Genomic DNA, 23,827 nt, shown 5'->3' on the forward strand with positions numbered 1-23,827 from the left:
TCCGTATTCCTGAATTTCCGTGAACGTTTTTTACTTCCTTCTGTCATCGATCCAGTGAAGTACATCTTCTGTTACCCATGGCTTCTTCGCAGTTCGCTTCTTTGTACCCATGTTTTTCTTTCCCCCTTTGTGATTCTCCTTTTTAGAGATGTCCCTTCCTCTTCAACTCAACTGTCTGCTGACTTATTTCTCATCGCAGTATCTATTCCTTAGACAACTTCAAACGTATCTATTCATTCCTTACTACTTCCTTATCCCACTTCTTTGCGTATTGATTCTTCCTGACTAATCTCTTAAACTTCAGCCTCTTTTCATCACTACTGAATTTCCGTGAACGTTTTTTACTTCCTTCTGTCATCGATCCAGTGAAGTACATCTTCTGTTACCCATGGCTTCTTCGCAGTTCGCTTCTTTGTACCCATGTTTTTCTTTCCCCCTTTGTGATTCTCCTTTTTAGAGATGTCCCTTCCTCTTCAACTCAACTGTCTGCTGACTTATTTCTCATCGCAGTATCTATTCCTTAGACAACTTCAAACGTATCTATTCATTCCTTACTACTTCCTTATCCCACTTCTTTGCGTATTGATTCTTCCTGACTAATCTCTTAAACTTCAGCCTCTTTTCATCACTACCAGATTGTGATCCGAGTTTACATCTGTTCTGCTTTACAATGCAGAATCTGATTTCGGAATCTCTGTCTGATCAAGATGTAATCCAACTGAAATATTCCCGTACCTCCCGGCATCTTTCAAGTATATCTCCTCCTCTTGTGATTCTTGAACAGAATATTCACTATCTGAAACTTACTGCAGAATTGAATTAATCCTTCCTCATTCATAGTACCAATTCAACATTCTCCATAACCTTTTGTCTACTCCTTCCCGTAGAACCGTATTCCAGTCTCCCATGAATATTAGATTTTCTTCTCCCTTCACATACTGAATTACCCATTCAATATCCTCGTTTACTTTGTGTATCTCTTCGTCTTCAACTTGCGACGTCGGCATGTTTTCCTTAACTATTGTTGTTGGTGTTTATTTACTGTTGATTCCGATGAGAACAACTCTTTCACTAAACTGTTCACAGTATCACACTTTTTACCCTACCTTCCTATTCATACCGAATCCTCCCGTTATATCATTTTCCGCTGCTATTGATATTACCCTACACTCATCTATCCAGAAATCCTTGAATTCTTTCTGTTTCACTGCATTAACCCCCACTATATCTAGATTGATCCTCAGCATTTTCCTTTTCTGATTTTCTAGCTTCTCTACCTCATTCAAGCTTCCGTTATTCCACATCCCGACTCGTAAAACGTTATCCTTTCGATGTTTATGCAATCTTTTTCTCGTGATCACCTATCCCTTGGCAGTCCCATCCCGAAGACCCGAAAGGGGGACTATTCCGGAATCTTTCGCCAATGAAGAGATCATCAGGACACTTTTTCAATTACGGGCCACATGTCCTCTGGATACACATTACGTGTCTTTAATGCTGTGGGTTCCATTGCCTTCTGCATCCTCATACTGTTGATCGTTCATGATTCTTCTGCCTTTAGGGGCAGTTTCCCACCTGAAAGGCAAGAGATTGCCCTCAACCTCCGTCCACTACTGCGCCCCCTTTGATAGGGCCATTGGAAAAATGAGGGTGACTTCTTACACTGGAAGTCTTCGGCTGCCGGTGCTGATTTTTATTCAAATGTAGGCAATGGCAGGGTTCGAACTCGGGACTGAAAACAGTTTCATTACTACTCAAAGAAGCTACTCTCTGTTATTCTGTTAATAAAACTATCCTTATTCTTCATTTGTAAAGACACACAAACACAAATGTTCAAATTTGTACAAAGATCATTTATCCAACATTTGTGGAATGATCTGGCCACTGACTTCTCTGTAATTCCTGCTTCTGTGATATTTGTTCACGTCGAATTCTACTTACACGTCTTCATTGCGTGACATCTTCCTTAGCCTCCGTAAATGTTTCAGATACAGTCTCTGCGCCAGAGTCTGCTATAACAACATCTTGGTTCAAAATGGCTCTGAGCACTATGGGACTTAACATCTTAGGTCATCAGTCCCCTAGAACTTAGAACTACTTAAACCTAACTAACCTTAAGGACATCACACACATCCATGTCCGAGGCAGGATTCGAATCTGCGACCGTAGCAGTCCCGCGGTTCCGGACTGCAGCGCCTAGAACCGCAAGACCACCGCGGCCGGCAACAACATCTTGGCTTGGCCTTTCTCTGCCGTCCGCAGATGTGGATTCAATCTTCCTGACAACATCCGGTCCCTTCAACACTTTTTCAAATACCTCACGTCTCCCATCAGGCCATGGTGTTTGATTTGTTGTGTGGAGAACTTAGAGTTATTTGTGTCCTTTCCTGCATTGACCATTGAGAGCCAATCTGCTCCATAGTGCTTTAGCTTGAAATTTTCATCAGCAAACCTGTCTCCATAGGAGCTTGGACCTTCAGGTCCTTCACCCCTGGTAAAATCATCTCCTTATATGATGAAGTTCTTAGTCATTCTAAGAAATCTGCTTCCCTTCTAACCTCCAGCTGCAGGCTTTTGTCCAAGCTCAACAAAATTCTTAAGTGTATTAGGTACAATTTTACCGAACAGAGTGATATCTATTCTGCCCACATTTTCCTTACCTATCTTTACGTCAGACCACACCTTATCAGTTACTTTAGGGCCTTACTTTTGCTCTCCCTCCGCAGCAACAGCGTAGCAGACTACAAAAAGAGAAAGTGGCACCAGAACTTGCCAATGTGCCGTTGTTTGAACGTCACATCAAAAGCACACAAGCAACAATACCTCACTGTCAGTCTATCCCCTACAACAGGAGTGGCGTATTAGCGAACATTTTTCGCCAGAATTAAGAAGCATATGAGTGTAGGTGGAACAAAATAAAAGTAGACGCAAGGCTGCTGCAAGAAAGGAGTTGTCAAAACTGTTTTGTTGGGGGAGGGGGGGGGGGGGGTAGTGTGGTGCAGCAGGTGGTGGGCTGCGTCCGCTCCGGCAGCCGAGCGGCCGTTATTGCAGCACAGGCGGCGCCGTTACGGCTCTCCGGAAGCCGCCCCAGGCGTAATCTGCTGGCGGGACCAACTTTTAATAAAGCCGCGCCAACCGCACAGTCTCAGGACGCAGGTTTCACGAACCTTTCCTGACTTTCACTACTGGCTGTGGACTCGGGAATTGTCTGAATTGTCTAGACACAAAGATTCTAGACTCTTTCTGATACACTCAGTACTTTCCTCTTGTACTGAAGTGATAGTTCTATTTGATTAATTTAAGGAATAATTTACAGTTGCGATAACACATAAGTTCGATTCCCTTCTGCCCCTTGAATTGTATCACTAAAATAACGTACTTCTGCTCTCAATGTGCCTTTTAGAATAACGGACGACTACAGTTCGAATAATAAATTGCGAATGAGAAAGATAGTTCTGAAGTGAGCTTAAGATGCTTATCAATAATAAATGCAAAAGTAAAACCAAGATACTGGACAGACTGAAAAATGAGAGGAAAAAGTTCCAACCTAAGCGAAACTGAGATATTTATATTTCAAATTACCTGTATCAGGAGCATGTAAAAGGTTAGATATGTAGGAACGGTGAGAGTCCAGAACAGTAAAAGATTTTATCACACAACTTGGTTACTTGCAACAAATAGTACGTTTTATACAGCCACTATCAAACAGTTCAATTTGCTAAAGAAACGGATATTCTTCCATAAGATTCAGTGAGAACTCTTTATGGACGAGTATAAAGCGTACATACTTTTTCACTGAAAGAAGTACTAAAACTATCAGGTGAAATGAGTTTGGAAACGACATCAGGAAAAAAAACACTACTGGACATTAAAATTGCTACACTAAGAAGAAATGCAGATGATAAACGGGTATTGATTGGACAAATATATTATACTAGAACTGACATCTGATTACATTTTCACGCAATTTGGGTGCATAGATCCTGAGAAATCAATACCCAGAACAAACACCACTGGCCGTAATAGCAGCCTTGATACGCCTAGGCATTGAGTCAAACAGAACTTGGATGGCGTGTACAGGTACAGCTGCCATGCAGCTTCAACACGATACCTCAGTTCATCAAGAGTAGTGACTGGCTTATTGTGAGGAGCCAGTTCCTCGGCCGCCATTGACCAGACGTTTTCAATTGGTGAGAGATCTGAAGAATGTGCTGACCAGGGCAGCAGTCGAACATTTTCTGTGTCCTGAAAGGCGCGTACACGACTTGCAACGTGCGGTCGTGCATTATCCTGCTGAAATGTAGGGTTTCGCAGGGATCGAATGAAGGGTAGAGCCACAGGTCGTAACACATCTGAAATGTAACGTACACTGTTCTAGGTGCCGTCATTGGGAACAAGAGGTGACCGAGACGTGTAACCAATGGCACCCTATACCATCACGCCGGATGATACGCGAGTATGGCGATGGCGAAAACACGCTTCCAATGCGGGTTCACCGCCAAGTCGCCAAACACGGATGCGACCATCATGATACTGTAAACAGAACATAGATTCATCCGAAAAAATGACGTTTTGCCATTCGTGCGCTCAGGTTCGTCGTTAAGTACACCTTTGCAAGCGCTCCTGTCTGTGATGCAGCGTCAAGGGTAACCGCAGCCATGGTCTCCGAGCTGATAGTCCAAGCTGCTGCAAACGTCGTCGAACTGTTCGTGCAGGTGGTTGTCGTCTTGCAAACGTCCCCATCTGTTGACTCAGGGATCGAGACCTGTCTGCACGATCCGTTAGAGCCATGCGGATAAGATGCCTGTCATGTCGTCTGCTAGCGATAGGAGGCCGTTGGGATCCAGCACGGCGTTCCGTATTACTCTCCTGAACCCACCGGTTCCATATTCTGCTAACAGTCATTGGATGTCGACCAACGCGAGCGGCAACGTCGCGATACGCTAAACCGCAATCACGATAGGCTACAATTCGACCTTTATTAAAATCGGAAACGTGATGGTACACATTTCTCCTCCTTGCACGAGACATCACAACAATGTTTCACCAGGCAACGCCATTCAACTGGTGTTTGTGTATGAGACATCGGTTGGAAACGTTCCTCATGTCAGCAAGTTGTGGGTACCGCCACCAGTGCCAACCTTGTGTGAATGGTCTGAAAAGCTAATCAATTGCGTATAACAGCATCTTCTTCCTGCCTGCTAAATTTCGCGTCTGTAGCACATCTTCGTGGTGTGGCGATTTTAATGGCCTGTAGTGTATATATACTGTCTGTCAAAAAATGACGCACTATGAAGGAAATAGTCGAATGGGAAATCGTTACATGCGATGTATATGTACGAAAAAAAATGGCGAGAAATTCAGAAAAATTGGATAAATTATTCAAGAGAAATAGTTTCACAAATTGAGCGAGACATATACACGTTGGTCCACCTCTGGCACTTATGCAAGGAGTTATTCGGCTTGTCATTGACTCATAGGTTGTTGGATGTCCTGCTAAAGGTTGTCGTGCAAAATTTTGCCCCAAGCAGTAGAAACTCTCGCCTTGTACGGGAGGACATCATCTTGCTGAAATCTTTTAATCCCAGGACGGTTTACCAGAAAGGGCTACAAATCAAGCCGCAGAATATCGTCGACTTACCGTTGTACTGTAAGTGTCCTGCTCTGAAAAGAAGTGGCACCCCAGACCGTCACTCCTGGTATGGCAGGGGACCATCGGATTGCTATCACATCGTTGTCCTGGGTGTCTCCACACTCATGTTCGGCCTGGAATCTCATTGACTAGAGTAGAATTGTCTTCAGTGATGATTCCCGCTTCGAAGTGAGATCCAATGACAAGCTAAGACTTGTCTGGAGACCATTCCAAACAACGATGGGATACCAGCCTTACTGTCACCCGCCAAACGGCCGGCAGCCAGGAGTGGGCAGAGATCCGGTGACCTAGCGGGTCAAGGTAGGGTTCGACAAGCACGAAGATAACCAGTAGAAACTCTCACCTTGTGCAAGTGGTTCTAGGTTGCTATTTGTTTTCATAAGAGAGCAGCTTTAGCTGTCATTTGCGGCATTCTTACAGCAGAGCGGTACGTCAAAGATATTCTACGCAAAGGTTAGTTGCCCTTCATGGTAAGCCATCCTGATCTCACATTACAGCAAGATAATACCCGTCTGCACAAGGTGAGAGTTTCTACCGGTTATCTTCGTGCTTGCCGAACCCTACCTTGACCCGCTAGGTCACCGGATCTCTGCCCAATTGAGAAAGTTTGGTGCAATACGGGCAGGGCCATCCAGCCAAGTAGAGACTTTGACGATCTAACGAGCCTTTTGGACAGAATTTGGCACTATATCCCTTAGGAGCACATGCAACTCTGTCACTCAATGTGAAGCCGAATAACTGCTTGTATGAGCGTCAGAGGTCGACCAACGCGTTATTGACTCACTCGATGCGTGTGGCTCTTTGTCTCCAATAAATAACTGAATTTTTCTGAAATTGTTTTGTCTGTTCGTGTACATCAAATCTACCGATTTCCATCCCATTCGGATAATTCCTCTGTGACGCGACGATTTGTGTGCGAGTATGTGTGCATGTGTGTGTGTGTGTGTGTGTGTGTGTGTGTGTGTGTGTAATATTGCATAGGAATGGAACTATGTCATAAAAAAAGATTTCATGAAGGTAGCAGCGGGTGCTGTGTGGCACAGGAACGGACGCTAATGAACAACCTGCAGAGCGCCCTTAAGGGGAGACTCGAGGCAGAAAAAGAAAAAAATCAATTTCAGTTTGCTTGTTTCATTACAATTGTAGCATCTCCTTCACATTTCTTACATTACTTTATTTGGAGTAGACAGTTTCCTGGTGGTTTTATGGCATCGTTCTTAAATGTATTGTGAGTTTGACTCTTCTCGAATTACTTCGGTTTATTTTACTAGTCTTTGTTCCGAAAGTATTTACTCTAAGAGGCTGTGCTTTTCGTTGTTCTGGGCAGACAACCTGCGATACAAAGTGTTTTGGAGATCTTTGTTTTAATGGTTCTGCGAGTTACGTAAAAAAAATTCGTTGACAGTTTTGGATTAGGCTAGCAAGTATTCATTGTGGGTATTTTCCAAAAAAGTAATGACGAGGATAAGAAAAATCTTTAAGAAAATGTAATTATAGTAATTATAGGGAACAGGTTTTACCGAAATTTGTAGGTGATACTGAAAAATGTTCGAGAATAACACAAGATACTCCTGTGACAAAACAAGAGCATTGCGAACTTCACTCCGTGCTTCAAGAAATATAGTGAGTGGACTTCGGCGTTTATGAGGCACCCACTGTAGAGAACGGCATGGTCAATACTATAACTTTGAAGTTTTATATGTTAAACGGTGTTCAGAATGAAATAGTGAGCTACTCTCTTTTTGTGGTGCAGTAGCAATGGAGTTTTAACACCAAGAAAAATAAAGCGTCCTAACTACATGTTAGCACTACATTTGTATGTACTGGGACAAAAAGTTGAAGATTAGGGACCTATGACGCTCTACTTATTTTTAATAGTGGACCGGTGGAAGATGAGAATGATTGAGAAACTAAAAGTGAGTTTTGAGAAGCACGCAGTAAAAGGAGTTCAGGAAATGTACACAGCGAGAGTAAGAAAAGCTGTGTCAACGGAAAGCATATTCGCTACAAAGGAAAATAGAGTTGTTACTTGATAACAGTGCTGAATATGATCACCCAGAAAATGGAGCAGAGTGTTTTTAACTAATACCAGGTAACAATGAGTATAATAAATATCACATGGAAATTTTAAATGCTTCTTTCATAGCTTGTTCGTTTTCGATACATGTGCCCCGTTTTCTTAGAAACTACTCAGCCTTTTATTCTGGAACGTCTACGGGTTGATACACAACACTCCGCAAAGCTATACTCATGAATATTCTTTCAGCTGTGTTTATTTTATGAAGGTATATGTTATCAAAATTGTAACCAAATTATAGTTTTTGACACAGTAGGTTAGTAGAAGAACAACGCGATCATTAACGTGTGGTAGTACTTACAAATTCCAATATTTAGCACATGTAACGAGTCATGAGCATTGGATATTTAACTTTGGGCGAAATATGGCCTTGAATCTTCCATTAAAGCAACTAATAGAACGCCAGCCGGTGTGGCCGTGCGGTTCTAAGCGCTTCAGTTTGGAACCGCGTGACCGCTGCGGGCGCAGGTTCGAATCCTGCCTCGGGCATGGATGTGTGTGATGTCCTTAGGTTAGTTAGGTTTAAGTAGTTCTAAGTTCTAGGGGACTGATGACCTCAGGTGTTAAGTCCAATAGTGCTCAGAGCCATTTGAACCATTTTGAACTTTTAGAGAGGTGGAATGACCCCCTACTAGCCCCACTCTTCTAAACTCCGCAGAGGTTTTTGAAGTGTTAACAGTTTGATGCCCCTTGCTTCGACCTCGACGAGTGACACGCGTGCCATTGCGTCGGTACCACACATAGCAACTCTTACAGAGCGGTCTTGGACGCCGTTAAGTGTCGAGCTGTTCGACGGAATGTAGACGTTTCGGAGGATTCTCACTTGTTCAGACAGCCGGAACTGAAGAAAAGGCGTAGATGAATCACAAACACAAATGTTTGGGCGGGAACAGACATAATGTAAGACGTCGACTGTTACGTAGGGAGTCAAATATGGGGAGCACCAATACCAGGGTCGGTCCGAACAAGCAGTCCGTCTACCATATCCTAATATACTACGGTGGTTGAGTAGAAAGACAAACATGCAGACCAGGCATCGTCCTGCTCAGATACGAAACGTTGTAACGGCGGTAAGGAGCATTGTACTACGCTCTGGCCGGCTGCCGACGTAACAGGTTGACAGCGTGCTCGTCGGCAGCAACTAGTTTCCTGCTGATTAATACTTTCTTCCGGATCGCGCCTAGACCCAGCGTCCTTGCACTTTTCCGGCCCTACTTTTTTTTGTATTTTCTTCAGGCTTCTAAATGGTTTGATGCAACCCGCCACGAATTCCTCCCCAGCGCCAACTTTTCACCTCAGAGTAGGATTTGCAATCTATGTCCTCAGTTATTTGCTGGATGCAAAAATGGTTCAAATGGCTCCAAGCACTATGGGACCTGACTTCTGAGGTCATCAGGCCCCTAGAACTTAGAACTACTTAAACCTAACCAACCTAAGGACATCACACACATCCATGCCCGAGGCAGGATTCGAACCTGCGACTGTAGCGGTCGCGCGGTTCCAGACTGTAGCGCCTAGAACCGCTCGTCCACTCCGGCCGGCTACTGGATACACTCCAGTGTGTTTTCCTCTACAACTTTTACTCTCTGCAGCTTCCCCTGGTACCATGGAAGTTATTTCCTAATGTCTTAACAGATGTGCTATCAACCTGTCCCATCTTCTTATCAGTGTTTTACATATTTTCGTTTCCTCACTGATTCTGTGGAGGAAGTCACTATCAGTTCACCAATTCTCCAACATTCTTCTGTAGCGTCACATCTCAAATGCTTCTGTTGTCTCCTGTTCCGATTTTCTCACAGTCCCTGTCTTACTACCATATAAAGCTGTGGTCCAACGTACATTCTCAGAAATTTCTTCCTCACGTTAGGGCCTATATTTGATATTAGTTGACTTCTCTTGACCATGAATACCCAGTATTTCAGCGTCTGTCAACTTTCTAAGTTCTGCATGCTCTACCCGTCATACACACATCAAAAAAGGTTTTGCATTACCTCGGTTCCGAGTGTTCCGGAACCTGTACAGAAAATTGGAATAGAGATCAACATAAACATCATTTTCGCCCTTTGTATTGCTCATGAAAACCACACATGGTATGTTGTACCACCATACAGACAGACCTTCAGAGGTGGTGGTCCAGACTGCTGAACGCACTGGTACCTCTAATACCCAGTAGCACATCACTGATGCGTGCCTATATTCGCCGTGGCATACTATCCACAAGTTCATCAAGGCACTTCTGGTTCAGATTGTCCCACGCCTCAACGGCGATTCGGCGTAGCCCCTCAGAATGGTTGGTGGGTCACGTCGTCCATAAACAGACCTTTTCAATCTATCCCAGGCATTTTAGATAGGTTTCACGTCCGGAGAATATGCTGGCCACTCTAGTCGAGCGATGTCGTTATCATGAAGGAATTCATTCTTAAGACGTGCACGATGGGGAAGCGAATTGTCGTCCATGGAGACGAACGCCTCGTCCATATTCTGCCGATATGGCAGCCTGTGGCGGAAAGTTTCAGTCGTAACACGACGTCCTGTGGCTGCGCTAAAAGCATTATTCAACATGGTCGCGTTGTGTCAGGGTTCCTCCGAGCCATAATCCGTATGTAGCCCTCATTCACTGCAGTAGTGGCCCTTGGGCGGCCTGAGCGAGGCATGTCATCGACAGTTCCTGTCTCTCTGTATCTCTGTCGTCTTTCTTCCATTTACTCTCAATCCTTATTCTGTACATACAGGGTGTTTCAAAAATTACCGGTATATTTGAAACGGCAATAAAAACTAAACGAGCAGCGATAGAAATACACCGTTTGTTGCAATATGCTTGGGACAACAGTACATTTTCAGGCGGACAAACTTTCGAAATTACAGTAGTTACAATTTTCAACAACAGATGGCGCTGCAAGTGATGTGAAAGATATAGAAGACAACGCAGTCTGTGGGTGCGCCATTCTGTACGTCGTCTTTCTGCTGTAAGCGTGTGCTGTTCACAACGTGCAAGTGTGCTGTAGACAACATGGTTTGTTCCTTAGAACAGAGGATTTTTCTGGTGTTGGAATTCCACCGCGTAGAACACAGTGTTGTTGCAACAAGACGAAGTTTTCAACGGAGGTTTAATGTAACCAAAGGACCGAAAAGCGATACAATAAAGGATCTGTTTGAAAAATTTCAACGGACTGGGAACGTGACGGATGAACGTGCTGGAAAGGTAGGGCGACCGCGTACGGCAACCACAGAGTGTTTCCGTTCGCCGTGTTGCAGCTGCGGTCCAAATGACGCCAACGTCCACGTATCGTCTCATGCGCCAGAGTTTACACCTCTATCCATACAAAATTCAAACGCGGCAACCCCTCAGCGCCGCTACCATTGCTGCACGAGAGACATTCGCTAACGATATAGTGCACAGGATTGATGACGGCGATATACATGTGGGCAGCATTTGGTTTACTGACGAAGCTTATTTTTACCTGGACGGCTTCGTCAATAAACAGAACTGGCGCATATGGGGAACCGAAAAGCCCCATGTTGCAGTTCCATCGTCCCTGCAACCTAAAAAAGTACTGGTCTGGGCCGCCATTTCTTCCAAAGGAATCATTGGCCCATTTGTCAGATCCGAAGCGATTACTGCATCACGCTATCTGGACATTCTTCGTGAATTTGTGGCGGTACAAACTGCCTTAGACGACACTGCGAACACCTCGTGGTTTATGCAAGATTGTGCCCGGCCACATCGCACGGCCGACGTCTTTAATATCCTGAATGAATATTTCGATGATCGTGTGATTGCTTTGGGCTATCCGAAACATACAGGAGGCGGCGTGGATTGGCCTCCCTATTCGCCAGACATGAACCCCTGTGACTTCTTTCTGTGGGGACACTTGAAAGACCAGGTGTACCGCCAGAATCCAGAAACAATTGAACAGCTGAAGCAGTACATCTCATCTGCATGTGAAGCCATTCCGCCAGACACGTTGTCAAAGGTTTCGGGTAATTTCATTCAGAGACTACGCCATATTATTGCTACGCATGGTGGATATGTGGAAAATATCGTACTATAGAGTTTCCCAGACCGCAGCACCATCTGTTGTTGAAAATTGTAACTACTGTAATTTCGAAAGTTTGTCTGCCTGAAAATGTACTGTTGTCCCAAGCATATGGCAACAAACGGTGTATTTCTATCGCTGCTCGTTTAGTTTTTATTGCCGTTTCAAATATACCGGTCATTTTTGAAACACCCTATATTAGATAGTTTATCCCATTTAACATATGTTTGTAAACGTTCTTCACTTTTACTGAGAATATCAGTGGTATCAGATAATCTTATCTTCGATATCCTCTCACATTCAATTTTAGTCTCAATCTTGGACCATCCTTTTATTTTCATCGTTGCTTCTTCGATGTATAAAATCAACAGTAGGGACGAAAAACTAATTCACTGACTTACACCCTTTTTAATCAGAGCACTTTGTTCTCGGTCAACTGCTGTAATTTTTCCCTCTCGGTTCTTGTACATATTGTATATTAACCGGCTTTTCCCGCAGCCTGCCCTTATCTTTCTCGTAATTGGGAACCATAATTTCGAACACCTTGCACCATTTTGGATCGTCGAACTCTTCTTGATGTCGAAAATCCTACGAACGTGTCCGTTATCAATCACAGCGCCAGAACTGTGCCTTTGGTGCCTTTATCTTTCCTAAAGCCAAACTGATCGTAATGTAACAGATCCTCAATTTTCATTTTCCATTTTTCTATATTTTACTCTTGTCAGAAACTTGGGTGCATGAGCTGCTACGCTGACTGTGCGATAATTATCTCACTTGTCAGCACTTGCAATGTTCGGAATTGTGTGAATACTGTGCTCCTGAATGTCAGATGCTACATCGCCAGACTCTTACATTGTTCACACCAACGTGGATTGTCTTTTTGTTGCGTCTCCTCCAAAGATTTTAGAAATCCCGTGGAATGTTATCCATCCCTTCTGCCTTATTTGCTCTTAATTCTTCTAAAGCCTTTTAAACTCTGATTCTAATGCTGGACCCCATCTCTTTTTTATCTACCCCTGTTTCTTCTTTTATCATGTCATCAGAACACCTCCTATCCCGTCATAGAAGCCTTCAGTGTACTCTTTCCAGTGCTCTTCACAAGAGCTATTCAGTTTTGGCAGATATGGAACTGTGAAGACGGGACGTTCGACGTACCTTGATAGTTCTGGCCCTAATACCATTGACCATGGACTCCAAAGTTGCTTGTTCGACTCCTGCACCGATATATAGTTGTGATATCAGGGGTTTCAAAACAGTGATTACTCCATTGCAGACTGATATTTCTAGTGAGACATCATGTATAGTTGTGTTATGATTATCATCTACTACCTGATCTGCAATATACACTAGATCTCAGTCACGTACGTCCTTTTTGGTCATGCAGTTTTCACGGCCGTTACAAGAAGCGTCGCTATCAGAGCGAAAGTCTTTTGCTTGACTGCGGTGTGAGTGTGTCGTCGTGTTTCTTGCGGCCAGAGAGAGAGAGAGAGAGAGAGAGAGAGAGAGTGTGTGTAGCCCTCCCGCGCTGATCAGAGACCGGCCAGCGCGGCCCGGGCTGCTGTGTTATTCAGGGCACAAGCCGCGCCGCTCTTGTTTGCGAGGCGACGCAATTTACGGGCGCACAGCAGCGCGGCACGGTTCTTGCAGCCGCCCACAAGTCCGTCTTCTCTCGCCGTGCAGCCCCGGACGGAATGGAATTTCTTCGCGACCTGCATAGCCGCACGAGAAGCGGAGGGAGATAAAGCACACGGCACACTGAATTTTCACGCGAGATATTCCATTCTCTGTTTAATTAAAAGTACACGGTAGCAAGAAACCTGGGTGGTCATTAGAATTACAGACAAATGAAGTAAATACAGATTACTGGACTATTCCAAAATTCTTAATTCTTATGGACTCCCTAGAGAGAGCCATTTCGTACCTCTGCGTGCTACAGGGTGACAGTTATTGAACTATATGAAACAAAATCGTCATGGTTTCTGTACGGTTTGCATTAGGGCGTTCAAAGTGCACGGTTGGCCGCGGGGCGTAGTGGGAATTAGTATGCGCATTCGCACACGCCTTGTTGTTTCTCTTGGATAGGTTCGTCAATAAGCATAATTGGCCCATTTGGGGGACTGAGAATCCGCATTTCACGATTGAGAAGTCTCTTCACCCTCAGCGAGTGACTGTTTGTGTGCAATGTCCAGTCACGGAATAATTGGTGTGATATTCATTGATGGCACAGTGACTACTGAATGCTACGTAAAGGTTTTGGAAGATAATTTCATCCACATTATCGGTGGTGACCCTCATTTCGACAAGATGTAGTTCAAGAAAAACGGATCTCGACCCCACCGAAGCAGAAGAGTGTTTGATGTCCTGGAGGAACAGTTTGGGGACCGCATTCTCGCTCTGTGGTACCCAGGGGCCTCTGGAATGGGCCTCGATTGGCCGCCATATTGTTCGGATCCAAACACACGCTACTCGTTTTTGTGGGGCTGTATTAAGGTGTAACCATTGCTGAACTGAAAACAGCAATTTAGGAGGTGATTGACAACATCGATGTTGCGACACTTCAGTGTGTCATGCAGAATTTCGTTATTCGTCCGCACCATATCATCGCCAATGATTAGAGACATATCGAACATCTAATAACCTAAATGCGAATATCTGTGGTAGAAGCTCGTGGTCTAGTGGCTAGCGTTGCTACTTCTGGACCCAGGTTCGATTCCCGGCTGCGTTGGGGATTTTTCTTTGCATGCGGACTGTGTTTTCGTGTTTTCCTCATCATTTCGTCATCATACTCATCATTCGAAACAGTGGCTAGGTTGGACTGTGAAAAAAATTGGACTATGAAGAAATTGGGATATATTGCGGGCGCTGATGACCTCGCAGTTGAGCGCCTCGAAAAACAAACATCGTCATCCTTAGTGACTATTACATGTTGAATAAAGTGTATGCACGCCAAAATTTGTATCTAATTTACGTTTTTTTATCGTATAGTTTAATAATTGTCACCCTGTACATGGTCGTCGAATCGAAGACTGCATCGATGCAGCCCGGTTGTCTGTCCTGTGTAAACCTCTTCATCTCTCCGTAACTACTGCAACATTTTACCAGGTGCTTATAATTAAAGGGCTGCGACTCACAGAGATCCAGTGTGGGCTGTAATTGTCGTATTACAGGAAATCTCGGTACTTATGCTTGTTCGTTAACGCGGAACAGATTTTCACAGGAAAAAATTATTTCCAGTTTTGGCCACGAGGTGCATATCTGGCACTGTGAATGCAAGAAAGACGCACAGAAATGTTCCCGTATGTAATGGATTGTGATCGGGACGTGGACAGAAAAGTTCAAACAAGTGAGGAAGGCGTTATGGTAATTTTACGATTAATTGCTGCTTACAGAATTTGTCGAGTCGGAGCACTGGAGACGTCGACCAGATGTTGCATCCGTAAAACTGTGTGATCAACAGTTGCTCGCAGCAGGTCCGATATAACTGAGTAACAAGTTTCTGTCTAATGGCCTACAGATGAGGTAGAGTCCGAACATGTCCCTGGTAAACGCGTTCTTTTGGACATCAGTGCCAAATGTCACTTGGATTCAGGCCAGATGATCTCGCAGATAATGGATCTGGAAAACCCCTGATATAACACGTTCGTGGAAGGTTGCATTAAGCATATCTTCCACTAGGCGAGCGGCGTGAAATGTTGCCCCTTTTGTGGGAAAATAACAGTTTCCACACAGTTGCGCTCTTCCAAAGCAGGAATCATGTTGTGCACAAGGAGGCATCGATAACATGCAGACGTCAGGTACATCTGACGAGCTCTCATTGTGTATTCTCTTCAAAAAAGAAGATGCCGAGATAAAGATGCTTGTGAATTCACACCACACATTCACATACAGTGAATGCAATGGCTCTTCGTGAGAAACACGCTGTTTAACAGTACCCCGAGTTATGCAGTTCTATGTATTCTTTGCACTCTGTAGTGTAAAATATACCTTGTCACTTTATGGAATATTGGACGGCCACGTTTCATCAATTTTGATCCATAACATTAACCGAAGAGCAAATTCTGAACGTTGCTGCCGATCATGAAGTTTCGGTTGCTGCAGCCTCTGGATCTTGTAGAGATACCAGCGTAAAATAGACTACAAAACTTTCCTTACTGCTGACCACGAGATGGACAATTCTCGTGACACTGCACGAGCACTAGCACTACACGGAGTACGTGCTGTATGGTCAGTTACAGCAACAGCAAGCTCGTCAGTATCTCCCATTGGGATAGGACGTCTGACTCTTCCAGTTGCCACACCAAGCCCAACAGTGTTTTCGAATTTTAATTATCATCTTATTTAGACAATTTAAAGACGTACGGCCTCTCCTGAAACCTTTCAGTCAGTAATAATCTATCAGTGTAGCACTGTAATTGCTACCGCTTACATACAACAGTTTCACTAATAACGCATGGTTTCTCTTCTCGATAACGGTATTTTTCACTTGCGTTATGACTCGTCAAATGACAGGGTCGATTCCATTGCGTCATACAAACAATCTAGAGCGCCAGATTTGCATCTGTTGGCCACAGTTCGAAATAATTGTTTTTCCATCGCAAATCGGTTCCGCATTAACGAATTAACGTATCTATCAAGTTTCGCAGCCATAAGATAATTACAGCCCACGCTTGACGTCAGTGAGTAATTGTAGTTTAATCATAACCACCCAGTACATCCGCTTGAACCTGTTTATCGCACTCATCATCTCCCTCTATAACTTTTACCCGCCTCCCCCCCTATCCCCACACATTGCTGACTATTGACGACTCTCTAATACCTTAGGTTTTGTCCTAGGATTCGATTCTTTCTCTTAGTTAAGCTTTGTTACAGCACACATTTAGCTTCCATTCGAGGCTAATCCACAGATCAATACCTTTACTAAAGGCTTCCTCACATTTAAATTTGTCTTAGATGTTAACAAATATCTCCTTTTCTGAAATCATTTTCCTCCTATAACCAGTCCGTATGATCTCTAATTTTGCCATCATTCGTATTTTGCTGCCCCGATAGTAAAACACATCTATTACTTTCAGGTCTAATTCCTAATTAAACTTCCTTAGCATTGCCTGATTTAATTCGACTGCGTTCCATTACCATTACTTTTGTTGTTGTTCATCCTGCAACCGCTTTTCATCACTCTAACCATTCCGTTTAATTGAACTTCCAGGTCCTGTGCCGTCTCTGATAGAATTGCAATGTCATGGCAAAGCTCAAAAACTTATGCCATGGCAAAGCCCAAAAATTTTTATTTCATTTCTCTGAATTTTAATCCAATTTCCTAATTTCTCCTTAGTTTTCTGCACTGTTTGCTCAGTGCATAGACGGAGTAACGTAGGTTGCTTTTCTGTCTCGTTCCCTTCCGCAGCCATTGTTCCACTTCCTTGTATTTCGACTTTGTAACTGTAGTCAAGTCTCCGCACGAGTTGTAAATAATCTTTTACTTCTTGTGTTTCTTCCCGGTACTTATGCTGAAGGGAGGATATGATTTGCTGCAGAACAGAGTAAAAACGACAACGTGGGGCAAAACTGACAATCAACTACTGTTGCAATTCCGTTCGTCACAACAATAATTCGTACACTAGTAAGCAGGAGACAGTCGAGGGTAGCTGGACACAGTACAGTTCAATAGAGAGCGCTATGATTTAATAATCAGACATACTTAGTTCTCTTTTGAGAAGCAGTCATGTTGAACATAAAAACCATTCCGAATCTCTAACAAAGTGTTATGTCAACTCAACAGCAAACTTCTTCCTCTGGAGCTAGAATCCTTGTACAGTGCCGGTGATGATGAGAAACGAGCAATAATCAGAATCAAAGTAATAAAGAGTGCAATAGCCGCAATGAGAAATGGGAAAGTATCAGGTATGTGTACGACAGCAGGATAAATACTAAAATGTTTGAAACAAGAAGAAATTATGGAAATATTGAGATTAAGTAGCAAAATATGATGATGGAAATTGCAACAACAAAAAATAATTTCTTCATACTGAAATTTTGGAAATACATTAATCTGTATAATATATTTAATTGATTAACATTGCAAGATAAATGTGAGATAAGTCATTGTAAATGTGAAAGGCTGGCACATTGATAATCGGTTTAGCCGCCAAATGTTGAATGCAGACTTGCACTCATTATGCTGTACATGTGGCAGATGTCAGTTTATGGGATGTAGTTCAACGACTTTTGCACTTGGTCGGTTAATACAGGGCGGTTATTGCTGCTTGCAGATGAGGCTTCAGTTGTCGTCCGATGATGTCTCATATGTGCTTGATTGGGAATACATTTAGTGATTGAACGGGCCAAAGCAACATGTCGAAACTCTTTAGAGTATGTTGGGTTAGAACAGCGATGTTTTGGCGAGCATTATCCTGCTGGGAAACACCCCTTGGAATGCTGTTCGTTCCAGGCGCTTCAGTCCGGAACCGCGCTGCTGCTACGGTCGCAGGTTCGAACCCTGCCTCGGGCATGGACGTGTGTGATGTCCTTAGGTTAGTTAGGCTTAAGTATTTCTAAGTTCTAGAGGACTGATGACCATAGATGTTCAGCCCCATAGTGCTCAGAGCCATTTGAACCATTTGATCACCAACATTGCAGCTTGTATTTAAAGAAAATACACTTATCCTGGTACTCTTCGAAGAATGCATGTACGCTGTGAGCTGTGTGACGCATTGCATTCTCCAGCTGGTAGATGTCAGCGAATTAAAGAATGACAACCTACGTGTAGGGTTACATATGGTCCTAAAGGATAAATGCCTACTTGTGTTGATCCACTGTGTCTTCTAGAATGACGAGATCAGCCAGTGAAGGCCACAAAGTATTCCCCAGACTATAACTCTGGTGTTAGGGAGATTGCGGCACCACTCAAATTGTAATATCAAATTGGTATCATACTGTAAACAAATTAATTAAATTTAGAAATTAATTACCTCCATTCCACGCCCCACCCACCACCCACCCACCCAAATCCCCACCCTAGGATCACATCATGTGTTTTCCCCAGCCTGCACGTGGGTCCCTGTCCCCTATTCATGTCCTCACACCACCCAAGCTACTGGCGGGAATTTCGAATTATGGTAGGAATTTCTCTGCCCCAGGGCTAAATTAACGCCCCGCCCCCACCATTACCACTCACAACCCCCCCCCCCACCCCGCCCTCCACGGAAGTTTGCGGAAAATTCAAAATGGCGGCTCCCTTTATGTGAATCGAAACCTACTCTGTCTATGGCGGAAAGCTCAAGTACACCCCCCCCCCCAACAAATGGAAACTGTCCAGATGCAGGAGAGGAAGTTTAGGTTGGTGTACTTCATTTATTGTGATTGGAAAACACACGTAATTGGTCCTAATTACGTAATTAATCATAAAGGTCAGTCGTAATTACACAACTACGCACATAGCGCTACGCAATGAATGCCTAAAATCGCAATACATTTCTGGAACTGACGATGCCATCCAACTGTTGTTATTCCGCTGAGAAAAAATTTCACAATACCACTCGAAACTAGAGGCAGAGCTCAAACCCTACCGTTCACCTACAAGCTGGCGGGAAAAAGGATGGAGTGGAAGGTACTATCTTTACCTTTTTGGCAGGAAATACAATCAACACACGAAATGCTGGTGTTGGACAAAGAGTAGTTTAATACACATTTTGTCTGTAAGCATACAGCTGAGGACAGTATCTATTGTTGTTCGACGTCAGAGTTCGCTACAGATGCCTGCGCAATAAACACCCTGCAACCCAGGTAATCGAAGCCAATACATGCTACAACAAATGATTGAAAAGCTTCACTGTCCTAATTACACATCGAAATAGTGAAAAAAACTAGCACTCGTAATCAGTGGGACCTAATGGAACACAGGTGCGGGCCAAAATAATTGTCCCGAAAGATTGCAGAGTGCTGGTAGTTGAGCATGCGATCTCCTCAATGTACGGCCAGGGACTAACGAATTTATAGGCACTCCTACCACCCCTCATCCCTCTCCCTTCTTCGCTCCACCCACAGTGTTACACTGGGGACATGGTATTTTCAATTGGTCAACTGCTACTAATAGTTTATCTGCAGCATACCGCCCTTCCTCCGGCAGATGATTGTCACCCAGCCCACCTTAAGGCAACGGCCCAGGCATCGGCCCTCCACCAACAGAAAAGGATGTAAATCAAATTAAACAATAGGGGGTAAATGAGGGCCAGCCCAAGTGCGCATTCTATATCGTCTAAAATGTAGCGGCGCCGCACACTGCCACCCCACACCTCCGCACATGTCACCCACTGGCCGAGGCGAGCTGCGACGACAAGCACGCAGAAGAGGAACGCTCCCAGCAATAGCCGTTCCGTGATGTAGAACGCATTTCCTTTACATCAAAGCATCTCTTACCACAGAGTGAAAACACAGTCGCGACAATGAAAAATGTCCCTCTTTCAACAAAAATAGGTGCAGCAAATTTCCTGTTAGTTTTATTAGCAAAATTGGTATAGTCTTTAAGTTCAACTGTAGATTATACAAATCGCATCTCGTTACCTTGCGACATCCAACGAAATGAAAAAAAAATTACAGCGCTGTCTCTGATTACAGGAGATCAGACTGCAGAGGTCGGTGCTATACACTCGTCAGATGTATTAACTTATTTTAAAACTCCTATATATGTTTACACTGCCTTAAATCGGAAAAAATTTCTCTACTTTGCTGCAAAAACTACCAATAACTGCAGAGTGTGCTTGTTATTTCAAAACCGCTATCGGAGTAAAGAAAAAGCGAGAATTTCAGTTCCAAAGGAAAGACATCTACACTATGCAATTAAAAGTACCCGGACACCCCAAAAACATACCTTTTTTTCATATTAGGTGCATTGTGCTGCCACCTACTGCCAGGTACGCCGCATCAGCAACCTCAGTAGTCAAGAGACATCGAGAGAGAGCAGAATGAGGCACTCGGCAGAACTCAGGAACTTCTAAGGTGGTGAGATGATTGGGTGTCACTTGTGTCATACGTCTGTACGCGAATTTTCCACACTCCTAAACATCCCCAGGTCCACTGTTTCTGATGTGACAGTGAAACAGAAACGTGAAGGGACACATACAGCACAAAAGCGTACAGACTGACCTCGTCTGTTGACTGACAGAGACCACCGGCAGTTGAAGAGGGTCCTAATGTGTAATAGGCAGACATCTGTCCACACCATCACACAGGAATTCCAAACTGCGTCAGGATCCACTGCAAGTACTATGTCAGTTAGGCTGGAGGTGAGAAAACGGATTTCATGGCAGAGCGGCTGCTCATAAGCCACACATCACGCAGGTAACTGCCAAACGACGCCCCGCTTGGTGTAAGGACCGTTAACATCGGACGATTGAACAGTGGAGAAACATTGTGTGGACTGACCAATCACGGTATACAATGTGGCGATCCGATAGCTGGATGTGGGTACGGCGAATGCCGGTGAACGTCATCGGCCAGTGTGTGTAGTGGTTAAAAATCGGTGTTACCGGAAGCCCTTTGTTATTTCATACCTCATAACCTCTAAATGTAAAACAGACAACACTTGAATTATAGGTCATTATAGAACCTGGAAATGAAAGTGCGTTGCGCGAAATGTGAGTAGATTGCGTGAAACAGGCTGTGATGATCAGATACCTTACAAAACTAAAACGCAAGACTCTGCTACTATTGCGAATGATTGTTTGCTGTAGCTGTAGACGGGACGAATGGAGCAAAAATGTCAAATGTGACCACGCCGACGTATTTAGTATCTATGTGTCGGAAGATAGAGACGTGGTAAAATCTTATAGGGGGTTCTATTACAACACAGGCTCTCACGATTTGTTTCATAAACGCCAGTATGATTTAGTATTGCATCGATAAAACGGGATCTGTCCTAGTGTACAAAACAGTAAAGCTTGTTTTACACGAAACTAAAACGATTGTGTTCTCTTCCGACATATGAGCAAATGGTATGAAAGGCTGTATTCTGTAACGTTATTTCACTTGTCTGAAATGCTTGTAATATACACGTGCTTGACAATAAATTTACGGACTCTTATTTGAACACAGGAGATGCTCTCAGGTCGTGTAATTTGTCCATCAAGCTGAAAGAAATTGCTTAACATAATGTCTTTGCTTTGAAGTTTAAGTTCTCGCTTTTTCTTTACTCCGATGATTGTTTCGAAATAACAATGACACGGCAGTTAGCAGCAAAATAGGGAATTTTTTCCTATTTTACGCAGGGTGAACATGTATAGGAGATGAAAATAAGTTAATACATCTGACACGCGTATAGCACCGACCTCTGCAGTCTGATCTTCTGTAATCGGACGCAGTGCTGTAGTTTCTTTTTCTTTTCACTTCGCTGGATGTTGAAAAGTAATGAGATGTAATTTGCATAATCTGCAATCGAACATATAGACTATACTGATTTTGGCGATAAAATTAAAGAAAAAGCACTGTGCCTAATTTCGTGAAAAGCGGGCCAGCCGGAGAGGCCGAGCGGTTCTAGGTGCTTCAGTTTGGAACCGCGTGACAGCTACGGTCGCAGGTTCGAATCCTGCCTCGGGCATGGATGTGTGTGTCGTCCTTAGGTTAGTTAGGTTTAAGTAGTCCTAAGTTCTAGGGGACTGATGACCTCAGATGTTAAGTTCCACAGTGCTCAGAGCCATTTGAACCTTCGTGACTGTGTTTTCCTTTTTAATAGATACTCGATTGTAAGAGAAGCCTTGACATAAAGTAAATGTGTTCCCCATCGCAGAACGGTTTTTGCTGGGAGCGTCCCTTTCCTGCGTGCTCGGCGATACAGCTCGCCCCGGCCTGAGGGTGACGTGTGTGTGTGTGTGTGTGTGTGTGTGTGTGTTTGTATGTGTGGTGGGGTGGGGGGGTGCTTTGTGGTGCCGCTGCATTTTATACGGTAAAAAAACCACTTGGGCGGGCCTTCATTTGCCTCCTATTCTTTAGTTGACTTTACATTCTTTAGTGTTGGTGGAGGGCCGAGACCTAGAGTGTTGCCTCAAGGCGGGCTGGGTGATGGCCCTACCAGTGGAAGGGCGGTATGCAGCAGAGAATCTACATCTACATCTACATCTATACTCCGCCAGCCACCTTACGGTGTGTGGCGGAGGGTACTTATTGTACCACTATCTGATCCCCCCTTCCCTGTTCCATTCACGAATTGTGCGTGGGAAGAACGACTGCTTGTAAGTCTCCGTATTTGCTCTAATTTCTCGGATCTTTTCGTTGTGATCATTACGCGAGATATATGTGGGCGGTAGTAATATGTTGCCCATCTCTTCCTGGAATGTGCTCTCTCGTAATTTCGATAATAAACCTCTCCGTATTGCGTAACGCCTTTCTTGAAGTGTCCGCCACTGGAGCTTGTTCAGCATCTCCGTAACGCTCTCGCGCTGACTAAATGTCCCCATGACGAATCGCGCTGCTTTTCGCTGGATCATGTCTATCTCTTCTATTAATCCAACCTGGTAAGGGTCCCATACTGATGAGCAATACTCAAGAATCGGACGAACAAGCGTTTTGTAAGCTACTTCTTTCGTCGATGAGTCACATTTTCTTAGAATTCTTCCTATGAATCTCAACCTGGCGCCTGCTTTTCCCACTATTTGTTTTATGTGATCATTCCACTTCAGATCGCTCCGGATAGTAACTCCTAAGTATTTTACGGTCGTTACCGCTTCCAATGATTTACCACCTATGGCATAATCGTACTGGAATGGATTTCTGCCCCTATGTATGCGCATTATATTACATTTATCTACGTTTAGGGAAAGCTGCCAGCTGTCGCACCATGCATTAATCCTCTGCAGGTCCTCCTGGAGTATGTACGAGTCTTCTGATGTTGCTACTTTCTTGTAGACAACCGTGTCATCTGCAAATAGCCTCACGGAGCTACCGATGTTGTCAAGTAAGTCATTTATGTATATTGTAAACAATAAAGGTCCTATCACGCTTCCCTGCGGTACTCCCGAAATTGTTGGCCATTTGAAAACTGTGTCCCCACTGTAGCACTGTAGACGGTGA

At 44.0% G+C, this 23,827-nt stretch overlaps 1 pseudogene; it reads right to left on the reverse strand.

Annotated features, from left to right (window-relative positions):
- Nucleotides 1-1,947: 1,947 nt before the first annotated feature.
- LOC126420210 (peptidyl-prolyl cis-trans isomerase 5-like) overlaps nt 1,948-23,827 on the reverse strand; it is a 39,743-nt pseudogene continuing 17,863 nt past the window's right edge.

Source organism: Schistocerca serialis, chromosome 1, assembly GCF_023864345.2.
Source record: "Schistocerca serialis cubense isolate TAMUIC-IGC-003099 chromosome 1, iqSchSeri2.2, whole genome shotgun sequence".
NCBI lineage: Eukaryota > Metazoa > Arthropoda > Insecta > Orthoptera > Acrididae > Schistocerca > Schistocerca serialis.